Raw genomic sequence first — 15,034 nt, forward strand, 5'->3', positions numbered from 1 at the left:
AAAATTTTTATATCAAAAGTGTTACTTTTATCATTTTTAATTTTCATGCATAGAAGTATGCATAAAAGAAAATTTTTTTTTATATCAAAAGTGTTACTTTTATCATTTTTAATTTTCATGCATAAAAGTATGCATAAAAGAAAATTTTTATATCAAAAGTGTTACTTTTATCACTTTTAATTTTCATGCATAGAAGTATGCATAAAGGAAAATTTTTTATATCAAAAGTGTTACTTTTATCATTTTTAATTTTCATGCATAGAAGTATGCATAAAGGAAAAATTTTTATATCAAAAGTGTTACTTTTATCATATTGGATTTCATGCATATAGGTATGCATAAAAGATATTCTTTTTATACTAAAAGTGTGATTTTCCTCATAAATGGATTTTATGCTTAACTTAGATGCATAAGAGAAATTCTTTTATTCTAAAAGTGTAATTCCCTACCAAATTGAAATTATGCATAAGAAGATGCATAAAAGATTGATTTTAATTTCGAAAGTGTTAGTCTCCTTAAATGGAATTTATGTATAAATAAATGTGTAGAGAAATCTTATATCAAATATAAGAATTCTCTTTTTAAAAAAAAGATATGAAATATGATAAGATGTGATAAGAGGTGTATGAGATGTGATAAGAATTGATAAGATGCGTATGGAAGTGATAGGATGTGATAAGAGGTGTATGAGATGTAAAAAGATGTGATAAGATGTGTATGAGATGTGATAAGATTTGATAAGATGCGTATGGAAAGTGATAGGATGTGATAAGAGGTGTATGAGATGTAAAAAGATGTGATAAGATGTGTATGAGATGTGATAGAATGTGTTAAGATGAGTTAGGATGTGTTAAGATGTATATGGGATGTGTTAGGACGAGAATGGATGTAATATGGTTGTATGAATGTGATGTGGATGTATACATGTAGATGTATATGTATGAATGTGAATGTTGATGTGGATGTGGATGTATGGATGTAGATACGGATGTGTATGTATGTATGTGGATGTGTATGTATGAATGAGGATGTAAAAATGGACGTATGTATATAGATGTGGATGTATGGATGTATGTATGTAGATGTGGATGTATGGATGTGATTGTGAATGAAGAGGTGGATGTGAATGTATGGATGTAGATACAGATGTGGATGTATGTATGTAGATGTGGATGTATGGATGTGATTGTGAATGAAGAGGTGGATGTGAATGTATGGATGTAGATACGGATGTGGATGTATGTATGTGAATGTGGATGTATGAATGAGGATGTGAAAATGGATGTATGCATGTGAATGTGGATGTATGAATATGAATGTGGATGTGTGGATGTGGAAATGGAGGTATGGATGTATGAATGTAGATGTGGATGTATGCATGTAGATGCGTATGTATGAATGTGAAATTGGATATATGATGTGGACGTACGAACATGGATATGTATGTAGAATAATGAATATGAAGATGTATATGAGATAATGTAGTCTATATGAGTGAATGGATGAGAACGAGTACACACTGAATGGAATGTGGAATAAGTAATGTGGTCCGAGAGTGGATAATATGGAAAGACAAGAGTTCGTTATAGAAACTGTATTTGTGACTGTTTGTAAATGAGTGTTTTATGTCAAGAATGTTGGAGAAGCATTTTGACCGTCTTGAGGATTAAGGTCATGAAGACTGAACTGATAAAGTTGCAACTGCTGACGGAGAGTCAATGGAGGACGTCTCGCGTAGCAAGGTCGATCGAGGTCTTGACCAGCCTCGGCTCGATTTAAATGGTGAGCTTCCGGTACGGTGGATGAGGGACCAAGGAAGCGGCCTATGAGTGAAGCGCTAGGTCACCTGCGAAGGATCCTAGAGGGTGCTGACCATACGGTGCTCGGGCTCTGGGTCACCGAAGATACCCACACGTGCGTCGTGGAAGATATTGGAATAAGGAGTAAGAGTTGTTTTCTGAAACCGGGCATGGATCTGGTTGATTGACCTTGCTGGTCCTCAACAGATGAGTCCATGGCTCTTTTATATGGATCTGTGGGTTGATCTTGCTGATCTTCCACGGAGACTCCATTCTATTGTATGAATATATTGACGGTTACTATGAGCTAGGAACCATGGAAAAGGCCCCTGAGAGAACAGGTGGTGAGCGTTTTGGTTGCCAATGATGCCATAAGTATACCGATGAAAGAATAACTGGAAATAAGGATTCAACCAGAGACTTTGAGGATTGTCATCAGTGACATAATGGTTTTATTAAAGGATTGTTTTAAAGCTAGTTGATGCTAAGAAAAAGGCAATTTCATATTGGGTGTGTAAGTGGTATGACTAGTTTTATGTTTGCATGAACTTCCGGCTAGGGGGCCTTGGAACTCTTTTCCTTGGTACCCGGGACAAAACCTAACCAAATTCCAAATTGGATCCCATCACTACAGTGGTTGGGCGGTTGGCTAACCCATGGGATCGGATGGGGTTAGGCTGGACTGATGGATCCGTAAATCAAGATTTAATTTCTATTATTACGATAGATGAAGTAAATCCCGGATAGAAATTGTTCTATGGATAGGAATCAACGGCTGTGCCTCTTGATGGGGAAAAAAGCGTTGATCCCAATGATCCAAGTGCAAGTTCTTCCTTGATTGACCAAGTACCGTCAAAGGTGCAGTCAGATCAGTTTGATCAGTAATGATCTTGACTACGTTAGAGTAAAGAGTTATCCTGGTGGAATCGCCCGTGCTTTCCGGGTAAAGGAAGTTTTTCCGGTTTCGGTTTTGGACAAACCGATGGATTAGTCTCTTGTCCGGATATCCGTGGGCGAGGCCCCGAGTGTGGGACCCCTGTCCCGCGCGAGAAGTGCTACTTCCGCTGCTAGTACCCCGAATCCGTTGCTCGGTGGGAACAGGGATCTCACAGTTGGTATCAAAGCGGTTTTGAAAGTTAATAAAGATAATTAAATTCTTATCTGAAATTGGTAATAAGAATTCAGAAACAGCATTTTCATAATGTATTTTCATTCCGTAAGCTTCTTTAATGAAGAAATTTTAATCAAAGAAATTGTTTTTATAGATGGAAGTTCCACATTTATCTGGTATTCCCGACCTCACCCAGTCTCAAGATATGATTGCATTTGCCTTCGAGCATCTCATCTCTTCCGCTTCAACTCAAACAAGCCGAGCAAGACTCGCACGCCATTTCGCGGATTTATATTTTCCTACCCCAGCGGAGAGAATACAACATAAGTGGTTTGCAGGGCAATATGTCCACGCCCATTGCAACCACCATACAATGCTGTGGCAGAATCTCTCATTGACTATGATCCTGTTAAAGCTGAAAATGGTGCGTGGTGTCATTCTATATCATTCGACACCTCGAAATTTCAGACTTTCATGTCGAATTTATAGACTCCTTAGTCGATTTATCCCTAAGGAGAAAATAATAGCTCCCTTCGCAGTTAGAGAACTTATGTAACAGGGCATGACTATGGCCCAGTACCGTCGTCTTATGCTTCTCTCGAAGAGATTTTGAATTTTGGAGCCGAGCCACTCTATGTAATTATTGCAACTTGTATATAAATATACAAATGTTTTTTTTACGGACGATCGGATAAAGAAAAATCTATTTATCAGACTTAAGTCATAGATCTCCAATAAGATCAACTGAGGAGCAAATTATGTCAAAAGTTTATCAAGACGCACAAAAAGGTTGTAATTGTTTGATATAATTCATACAAATTGTTAATTCAAATTGAAATTCGTAAATTAGTAATTGGGTCTTCAATTGGAAGTACCGCAATTGTATGGAACCCTGACTTGCTTGAGACCTAGACATGATGGTATTTACCTTATAGTTTCGAGTATCATGACTATCCGTATATACCGAGGGTATAACTGCAGCTCTTTACCGACAGTATATACGAGTAAATCTAAGACTTGAAATTATAAGCGTTAATGCTATCCAGATGATGATTTTGAATGTGGTTGATATGATTTTTAATTCTGTTTGGGAACTGATGAATTGATTTGGATTTTGATTGAAAAATGATGATCCTTGAAAATGGGTTGAAATGTAATAAGCTGAGCGAAACCACAATGTGGATGATTGGGACGAGTCCCTGTAATGATAAATGATGAAAATGATTCAGCAAATCACTATGAGATTAGTGGATTATGTTGTCAAATTGCTACTGTTAATACTTGAGACGGTAGATCAAGTTAAGGGATGACAAATTGAGAACTTGCTTAACTTAAATTCCGTGGAGGAATGTTCAGAAGGAAATTTTTTGGTCTAATGGACCATTATCGTGTTAAAGATATGAATGATATGATCTGAATGAATTGTTATTTAATGATGAGTTCTATATAAGGGATATTTATCCCCATATTCTGTTGGGCTGACCGGAATATAAGGAACCCCAGAATAAATTGGATCTTAAGCAAAAAAGTTGTCCTCTACTTGCGAGATGAGGACATCTTGCACCTTTTAAGTGGGGTAGAATGTAAGATTCCTCCCCCAGCCTTAGAGGTATACAGGAGTAAGAATCTCCCTTTCTGATCTTATAATTATTCTCTCTCTAAAATAAAAGAAAGATTCTGTTTAAAAAAGGAAGAACCTTTTCCCTGAATACTTCTCAAGAGTCCCACCTGTTTTAAGATTAAGAACAATGAGTTCAGAAGTGAGAATCGATGTTTTGGATATCAAGGTTTTGGTCTTCATTCGAGTACGGCCCAAAAGAAGTTCTTTATCTCTTGGGAAGTATAAGAAGTTATCTCCCAGATATTGTGGACCAAAGAAAGTAGGTGATTTAGCTTACGAACTTCTTTTATCTCCTCATCTCAAAGTTCTAAATGCCTTCTATAGAAAAATATGCCAAACCCAAATCATGGAAAGACGGTAAAACTTCAGTGGCAAGTTACCGTTGGCTTCTAAGTTACGCTAGCTCCTTCCTTTATATAAGTCGTAACTTTTACTTGTCGTTCACAGTAATCTTACTCCCATCGATCTCCTTTCTTTCTTAATCTCCTTCATGGCTTGGCAACAAGAATTAGTTTTATCCATAATGATTCCTCACCTTCAAGACGCAAGTGAGTCTGTGAAGAAGGATTTTATAGAACAGTATGAGCGCTCACTTTTTCCTCACCTAGGAACTTCTGTAGCGCAGACCAAATGGCGGACCTATCAAGACATAACTAGGGTAACACCCTGGGGTCAGCAGCACTTTCGTAACAATGTCCGCTTGGCCATGGTTATCGAAGCCTTGGGTTTGGGTCCTCGATACTACTGCGTCATGAGATCAAGACATCTTGGGTTTTCTGAGCGGGTCTTCTTACTGGCGTGTTTTCTTCCTCATGAGAAGATATGCCTTTACCCCGTTTTTGGCTTGCCTCTCAGAGGTCCTTTTGTTAGATCACCTCATACCACTGAGATAGGTGCGGCAATAACCAGCAGAATCATTCCCATAGATGAGTTACCCTATACTTGTGCAGCTTGTGAGTGCTGCTTTTGTGATCATATGATGGACGGGCTTATGGAAGTGTAAAGAGTTCTTCTATCTTTACTGTATAAGTTCCGAGAATGAATAAAGTTTAAATCTTGTTCTTATCTTGAATCTTGCTCTCTTGAGATTTTTTTTTAATTGGTGGTTAATCTTAATTAAAAAAAAATTTCTCTCAGTCTCATACTTATGCATCTTGCGAAATTACCCCCAGTTTGCGAGATGAGGGCATCTCGCGTTTTTTAAGTGGGAGAGAATGTAAGATTCCTCCCCAGCCTCTCAAAATGTCCAGCATCTTCCCCTGTAATCAATCCCTCTTCAGAAATATAAAAGACTTGTTTCTAACTGTTTTAACCTAGAGAGAGAAAATATTCTAGAGAGAGAATATTCAGATTTTGAATATTTTTGGATAGAAAAATATCTATTATAATTAAGATAAATTCCCCTGAAACAGAAATTCAAAAAGAATTTTTCAATGTGCAATTGGAATTAATTGAAAATGGGTATAAAGGACCTTAGCCTAAGGGTCTAGATTTTCAGAAATTTTTAGATTATGGTCCAATTAAGGTTCCTATGGGCCAATAGTATCAATCCAAGTGTAGGGAGGAGATAAATCCAATTTGTAAAAGAAGATACCTAAAAATGAGTAAATGCTCACATAAGATGAAGAGTTGAAAATGTACAAGGTTTATTAGTAAAAAACTATGAGCAATATTAAAAATATGAGATATTTTGGGTATCCAAAAATGAGTAAATGCTCACATAAGATGAAGAGTTGAAAATGTACAAGGTTTATTAGTAAAAAAAACTATGAGCAATATTAAAATGATTCCATTATGACACATATGTAAGGAAGGGGAGTTCTTTAAAGAAGGTGCATATTTCACATAAGATGAAGAGTTGAAAATGTACAAGGTTTATTAGTAAAAAACTATGAGCAATATTAAAATGATTCCATTATGACACATATGTAAGGAAGGGGAGTTCTTTAAAGGAGGTGCATATTTCACATAAGATGAAGAGTTGAAAATGTACAAGGTTTATTAGTAAAAAAAACTATGAGCAATATTAAAATGATTCCATTATGACACATATGTAAGGAAAGGGAGTTCTTTAAAGGAGATGCATATTTCACATGCTTGAATGAGTTTTAAACTCATAAAATTTGAGATATTTCATCTCTCCTCTCTCCTCATTTAAGTCTAGTTCCAAAAAGTTAGCTTAACTGACCTAAAAATAGTCAAATATTGACCAAACTGATTTAGAAAATTCTAGAATCAGTTTGTTTGGTTAGGAGCTCAATTTTTCCTATAAATAGAAGCCTCCCCCTTGTTGAAAAATAGATAGTGTTTATGCATCGTTACTCTACTCCACCTAAGCCAAGAACTGTGAATTCATTTAATAATTCACTAGTTTTTGGAGCTTCCCTCTTTCTTCAATCCCCATTAGTGGCTCCATCAACATACTTAACCAATTGATTGGTTGGGGGCCTTTACCGTGAACAAAGAATCAAGCAAGTTGTAAGGTAATTAGTGAATATTGATCTTTCTATAATTTCTCAATGTTTCTCTCTTCTCAACCCCTCTCAAGCTTGAGAAGTTTAATTGGTATGGTTTTTTTAAAATGCTACTGAAGTTTGAATAGTAGTGAAGAGTTACATAATTTAATAAATGCTATTGAAGTTAATTTTTATTTATGTTTAAATTCTAATGATTTTTATGTAAATTCTCTCTCTCTCTCACTCAAGAAATGGTCATACTCATGACCCGTTCTCAATCCAAATCAAGCTTTTCATAAAGCTTTTCCTTAACCCAAGATTAAGCTATGCTTGAGGTCAAATTAATGGCTTTTTTCTATGCTTTTAGTTTATGTATAGTGATGATTCAATCCATTATGGATTAATAATCCAATTAGAGATCATTTTAATTATTTCCTTAATGATAAGCATTATCCCTTAGAAAAATTGAGATTTATCAGTCATAGCAGCGAAGCTATGGAAAAATTTTTATAAAAATTATGCATAAAATAATTTCATTCAAAGCATAAAAAGAGGACTTCCTACCATATTCTAGGAATTATCATCCGAAAGAATTTCATTACAATCATGGAGAAATTGAATTTTAATATCATGCATAAAGGATAAGTTTTTATATCAAAAGTGTTATTTTTACCATTTTTATTTCATGCATAGAAGTATGCATAATGGATAAATTTTTATATCAAAAGTGTTATTTTTACCATTTTTATTTCATGCATAGAAGTATGCATAGTGGATAAATTTTTATATCAAAAGTGTTATTTTTATCATTTTTAATTTTCATGCATAGAAGTATGCATAAAGGAAATTTTTTATATCAAAAGTGTTACTTTTATCATTTTTAATTTTCATGCATAGAAGTATGCATAAAAGAAAATTTTTATATCAAAAGTGTTACTTTTATCATTTTTAATTTTCATGCATAGAAGTATGCATAAAAGAAATTTTTTTTTTATATCAAAAGTGTTACTTTTATCATTTTTAATTTTCATGCATAAAAGTATGCATAAAAGAAAATTTTTATATCAAAAGTGTTACTTTTATCACTTTTAATTTTCATGCATAGAAGTATGCATAAAGGAAAATTTTTTATATCAAAAGTGTTACTTTTATCATTTTTAATTTTCATGCATAGAAGTATGCATAAAGGAAAAATTTTTATATCAAAAGTGTTACTTTTATCATATTGGATTTCATGCATATAGGTATGCATAAAAGATATTCTTTTTATACTAAAAGTGTGATTTTCCTCATAAATGGATTTTATGCTTAACTTAGATGCATAAGAGAAATTCTTTTATTCTAAAAGTGTAATTCCCTACCAAATTGAAATTATGCATAAGAAGATGCATAAAAGATTGATTTTAATTTCGAAAGTGTTAGTCTCCTTAAATGGAATTTATGTATAAATAAATGTGTAGAGAAATCTTATATCAAATATAAGAATTCTCTTTTTAAAAAAAAGATATGAAATATGATAAGATGTGATAAGAGGTGTATGAGATGTGATAAGAATTGATAAGATGCGTATGGAAGTGATAGGATGTGATAAGAGGTGTATGAGATGTAAAAAGATGTGATAAGATGTGTATGAGATGTGATAAGATTTGATAAGATGCGTATGGAAAGTGATAGGATGTGATAAGAGGTGTATGAGATGTAAAAAGATGTGATAAGATGTGTATGAGATGTGATAGAATGTGTTAAGATGAGTTAGGATGTGTTAAGATGTATATGGGATGTGTTAGGACGAGAATGGATGTAATATGGTTGTATGAATGTGATGTGGATGTATACATGTAGATGTATATGTATGAATGTGAATGTTGATGTGGATGTGGATGTATGGATGTAGATACGGATGTGTATGTATGTATGTGGATGTGTATGTATGAATGAGGATGTAAAAATGGACGTATGTATATAGATGTGGATGTATGGATGTATGTATGTAGATGTGGATGTATGGATGTGATTGTGAATGAAGAGGTGGATGTGAATGTATGGATGTAGATACAGATGTGGATGTATGTATGTAGATGTGGATGTATGGATGTGATTGTGAATGAAGAGGTGGATGTGAATGTATGGATGTAGATACGGATGTGGATGTATGTATGTGAATGTGGATGTATGAATGAGGATGTGAAAATGGATGTATGCATGTGAATGTGGATGTATGAATATGAATGTGGATGTGTGGATGTGGAAATGGAGGTATGGATGTATGAATGTAGATGTGGATGTATGCATGTAGATGCGTATGTATGAATGTGAAATTGGATGTATGATGTGGACGTACGAACATGGATATGTATGTAGAATAATGAATATGAAGATGTATATGAGATAATGTAGTCTATATGAGTGAATGGATGAGAACGAGTACACACTGAATGGAATGTGGAATAAGTAATGTGGTCCGAGAGTGGATAATATGGAAAGACAAGAGTTCGTTATAGAAACTGTATTTGTGACTGTTTGTAAATGACTGTTTTATGTCAAGAATGCTGGAGAAGCATTTTGACCGTCTTGAGGATTAAGGTCATGAAGACTGAACTGATAAAGTTGCAACTGCTGACGGAGAGTCAATGGAGGACGTCTCGCGTAGCAAGGTCGATCGAGGTCTTGACCAGCCTCGGCTCGATTTAAATGGTGAGCTTCCGGTACGGTGGATGAGGGACCAAGGAAGCGGCCTATGAGTGAAGCGCTAGGTCACCTGCGAAGGATCCTAGAGGGTGCTGACCATACGGTGCTCGGGCTCTGGGTCACCGAAGATACCCACACGTGCGTCGTGGAAGATATTGGAATAAGGAGTAAGAGTTGTTTTCTGAAACCGGGCATGGATCTGGTTGATTGACCTTGCTGGTCCTCAACAGATGAGTCCATGGCTCTTTTATATGGATCTGTGGGTTGATCTTGCTGATCTTCCACGGAGACTCCATTCTATTATATGAATATATTGACGGTTACTATGAGCTAGGAACCATGGAAAAGGCCCCTGAGAGAACAGGTGGTGAGCGTTTTGGTTGCCAATGATGCCATAAGTATACCGATGAAAGAATGACTGGAAATAAGGATTCAACGAGAGACTTTGAGGATTGTCATCAGTGACATAATGGTTTTATTAAAGGATTGTTTTAAAGCTAGTTGATGCTAAGAAAAAGGCAATTTCATATTGGGTGTGTAAGTGGTATGACTAGTTTTATGTTTGCATGAACTTCCGGCTAGGGGGCCTTGGAACTCTTTTCCTTGGTACCCGGGACAAAACCTAACCAAATTCCAAATTGGATCCCATCACTACAGTGGTTGGGCGGTTGGCTAACCCATGGGATCGGATGGGGTTAGGCTGAACTGATGAATCCGTAAATCAAGATTTAATTTCTATTATTACGATAGATGAAGTAAATCCCGGATAGAAATTGTTCTATGGATAGGAATCAACGGCTGTGCCTCTTGATGGGGGAAAAAAGCGTTGATCCCAATGATCCAAGTGCAAGTTCTTCCTTGATTGACCAAGTACCGTCAAAGGTGCAGTCAGATCAGTTTGATCAGTAATGATCTTGACTACGTTAGAGTAAAGAGTTATCCTGGTGGAATCGCCCGTGCTTTCCGGGTAAAGGAAGTTTTGCCGGTTTCGGTTTTGGACAAACCGATGGATTAGTCTCTTGTCCGGATATCCGTGGGCGAGGCCCCGAGTGTGGGACCCCTGTCCCGCGCGAGAAGTGCTACTTCCGCTGCTAGTACCCCGAATCCGTTGCTCGGTGGGAACAGGGATCTCACAGTTGGTATCAGAGCGGTTTTGAAAGCTAATAAAGATAATTAAATTCTTATCTGAAATTGGTAATAAGAATTCAGAAACAGCATTTTCATAATGTATTTTCATTCCGTAAGCTTCTTTAATGAAGAAATTTTAATCAAAGAAATTGTTTTTATAGATGGAAGTTCCACATTTATCTGGTATTCTCGACCTCACCCAGTCTCAAGATATGATTGCATTTGCCTTCGAGCATCTCATCTCTTCCGCTTCAACTCAAACAAGCCGAGCAAGACTCGCACGCCATTTCGCGGATTTATATTTTCCTACCCCAGCGGAGAGAATACAACATAAGTGGTTTGCAGGGCAATATGTCCATGCCCATTGCAACCACCATACAATGCTGTGGCAGAATCTCTCATTGACTATGATCCTGTTAAAGCTGAAAATGGTGCGTGGTGTCATTCTATATCATTCGACACCTCGAAATTTCAGACTTTCATGTCGAATTTATAGACTCCTTAGTCGATTTATCCCTAAGGAGAAAATAATAGCTCCCTTCGCAGTTAGAGAACTTATGTAACAGGGCATGACTATGGCCCAGTACCGTCGTCGTATGCGTCTCTCGAAGAGATTTTGAATTTTGGAGCCGAGCCACTCTATGTAATTATTGCAACTTGTATATAAATATACAAATGTTTTTTTTACGGATGATCGGATAAAGAAAAATCTATTTATCAGACTTAAGTCATAGATCTCCAATAAGATCAACTGAGGAGCAAATTATGTCAAAAGTTTATCAAGACGCACAAAAAGGTTGTAATTGTTTGATATAATTCATACAAATTGTTAATTCAAATTGAAATTCGTAAATTAGTAATTGGGTCTTCAATTGGAAGTACCGCAATTGTATGGAACCCTGACTTGCTTGAGACCTAGACATGATGGTATTTACCTTATAGTTTCGAGTATCATGACTATCCGTATATACCGAGGGTATAACTGCAGCTCTTTACCGACAGTATATACGAGTAAATCTAAGACTTGAAATTATGAGCGTTAATGCTATCCAGATGATGATTTTGAATGTGGTTGATATGATTTTTAATTCTGTTTGGGAACTGATGAATTGATTTGGATTCTGATTGAAAAATGATGATCCTTGAAAATGGGTTGAAATGTAATAAGCTGAGCGAAACCACAATGTGGATGATTGGGACGAGTCCCTGTAATGATAAATGATGAAAATGATTCAGCAAATCACTATGAGATTAGTGGATTATGTTGTCAAATTGCTACTGTTAATACTTGAGACGGTAGATCAAGTTAAGGGATGACAAATTGAGAACTTGCTTAACTTAAATTCCGTGGAGGAATGTTCAGAAGGAAATTTTTTGGTCTAATGGACCATTATCGTGTTAAAGATATGAATGATATGATCTGAATGAATTGTTATTTAATGATGAGTTCTATATAAGGGATATTTATCCCCATATTCTGTTGGGCTGACCGGAATATAAGGAACCCCAGAATAAATTGGATCTTAAGCAAAAAAGTTATCCTCTACTTGCGAGATGAGGACATCTTGCACCTTTTAAGTGGGGTAGAATGTAAGATTCCTCCCCCAGCCTTAGAGGTATACAGGAGTAAGAATCTCCCTTTCTGATCTTATAATTATTCTCTCTCTAAAATAAAAGAAAGATTCTGTTTAAAAAAGGAAGAACCTTTTCCCTGAATACTTCTCAAGAGTCCCACCTGTTTTAAGATTCAGAACAATGAGTTCAGAAGTGAGAATCGATGTTTTGGATATCAAGGTTTTGGTCTTCATTCGAGTACGGCCCAAAAGAAGTTCTTTATCTCTTGGGAAGTATAAGAAGTTATCTCCCAGATATTGTGGACCAAAGAAAGTAGGTGATTTAGCTTACGAACTTCTTTTATCTCCTCATCTCAAAGTTCTAAATGCCTTCTATAGAAAAATATGCCAAACCCAAATCATGGAAAGACGGTAAAACTTCAGTGGCAAGTTACCGTTGGCTTCTAAGTTACGCTAGCTCCTTCCTTTATATAAGTCGTAACTTTTACTTGTCGTTCATAGTAATCTTACTCCCATCGATCTCCTTTCTTTCTTAATCTCCTTCATGGCTTGGCAACAAGAATTAGTTTTATCCATAATGATTCCTCACCTTCAAGACGCAAGTGAGTCTGTGAAGAAGGATTTTATAGAACAGTATGAGCGCTCACTTTTTCCTCACCTAGGAACTTCTGTAGCGCAGACCAAATGGCGGACCTATCAAGACATAACTAGGGTAACACCCTGGGGTCAGCAGCACTTTCGTAACAATGTCCGCTTGGCCATGGTTATCGAAGCCTTGGGTTTGGGTCCTCGATACTACTGCGTCATGAGATCAAGACATCTTGGGTTTTCTGAGCGGGTCTTCTTACTGGCGTGTTTTCTTCCTCATGAGAAGATATGCCTTTACCCCGTTTTTGGCTTACCTCTCAGAGGTCCTTTTGTTAGATCACCTCATACCACTGAGATAGGTGCGGCAATAACCAGCAGAATCATTCCCATAGATGAGTTACCCTATACTTGTGCAGCTTGTGAGTGCTGCTTTTGTGATCATATGATGGACGGGCTTATGGAAGTGTAAAGAGTTCTTCTATCTTTACTGTATAAGTTCCGAGAATGAATAAAGTTTAAATCTTGTTCTTATCTTGAATCTTGCTCTCTTGAGATTTTTTTTAAATTGGTGGTTAATCTTAATTAAAAAAAATTTTCTCTCAGTCTCATACTTATGCATCTTGCGAAATTACCCCCAGTTTGCGAGATGAGGGCATCTTGCGTTTTTTAAGTGGGAGAGAATGTAAGATTCCTCCCCAGCCTCTCAAAATGTCCAGCATCTTCCCCTGTAATCAATCCCTCTTCAGAAATATAAAAGACTTGTTTCTAACTGTTTTAACCTAGAGAGAGAAAATATTCTAGAGAGAGAATATTCAAATTTTGAATATTTTTGGATAGAAAAATATCTATTATAATTAAGATAAATTCCCCTGAAACAGAAATTCAAAAAGAATTTTCCAATGTGCAATTGGAATTAATTGAAAATGGGTATAAAGGACCTTAGCCTAAGGGTCTAGATTTTCAGAAATTTTTAGATTATGGTCCAATTAAGGTTCCTATGGGCCAATAGCATCAATCCAAGTGTAGGGAGGAGATAAATCCAATTTGTAAAAGAAGATACCCAAAAATGAGTAAATGCTCACATAAGATGAAGAGTTGAAAATGTACAAGGTTTATTAGTAAAAAACTATGAGCAATATTAAAAATATGAGATATTTTGGGTATCCAAAAATGAGTAAATGCTCACATAAGATGAAGAGTTGAAAATGTACAAGGTTTATTAGTAAAAAAAACTATGAGCAATATTAAAATGATTCCATTATGACACATATGTAAGGAAGGGGAGTTCTTTAAAGGAGGTGCATATTTCACATAAGATGAAGAGTTGAAAATGTACAAGGTTTATTAGTAAAAAACTATGAGCAATATTAAAATGATTCCATTATGACACATATGTAAGGAAGGGGAGTTCTTTAAAGGAGGTGCATATTTCACATAAGATGAAGAGTTGAAAATGTACAAGGTTTATTAGTAAAAAAAACTATGAGCAATATTAAAATGATTCCATTATGACACATATGTAAGGAAAGGGAGTTCTTTAAAGGAGGTGCATATTTCACATGCTTGAATGAGTTTTAAACTCATAAAAATTGAGATATTTCATCTCTCCTCTCTCCTCATTTAAGTCTAGTTCCAAAAAGTTAGCTTAACTGACCTAAAAATGGTCAAATATTGACCAAACTGATTTAGAAAATTCTAGAATCAGTTTGTTTGGTTAGGAGCTCAATTTTTCCTATAAATAGAAGCCTCCCCCTTGTTGAAAAATAGATAGTGTTTATGCATCGTTACTCTACTCCACCTAAGCCAAGAACTGTGAATTCATTTAATAATTCACTAGTTTTTGGAGCTTCCCTCTTTCTTCAATCCCCATTAGTGGCTCCATCAACATACTTAACCAATTGATTGGTTGGGGGCCTTTACCGTGAACAAAGAATCAAGCAAGTTGTAAGGTAATTAGTGAATATTGATCTTTCTATAATTTCTCAATGTTTCTCTCTTCTCAACCCCTCTCAAGCTTGAGAAGTTTAATTGGTATGGTTTTTTTAAAATGCTATTGAAGTTTGAATAGT

The sequence above is a fragment of the Cibotium barometz genome, chromosome 45 (assembly GCF_041138505.1).
Source record: "Cibotium barometz isolate CiBa-2024 chromosome 45, ASM4113850v1, whole genome shotgun sequence".
NCBI classification, from domain to species: Eukaryota; Viridiplantae; Streptophyta; class Polypodiopsida; order Cyatheales; family Cibotiaceae; genus Cibotium; species Cibotium barometz.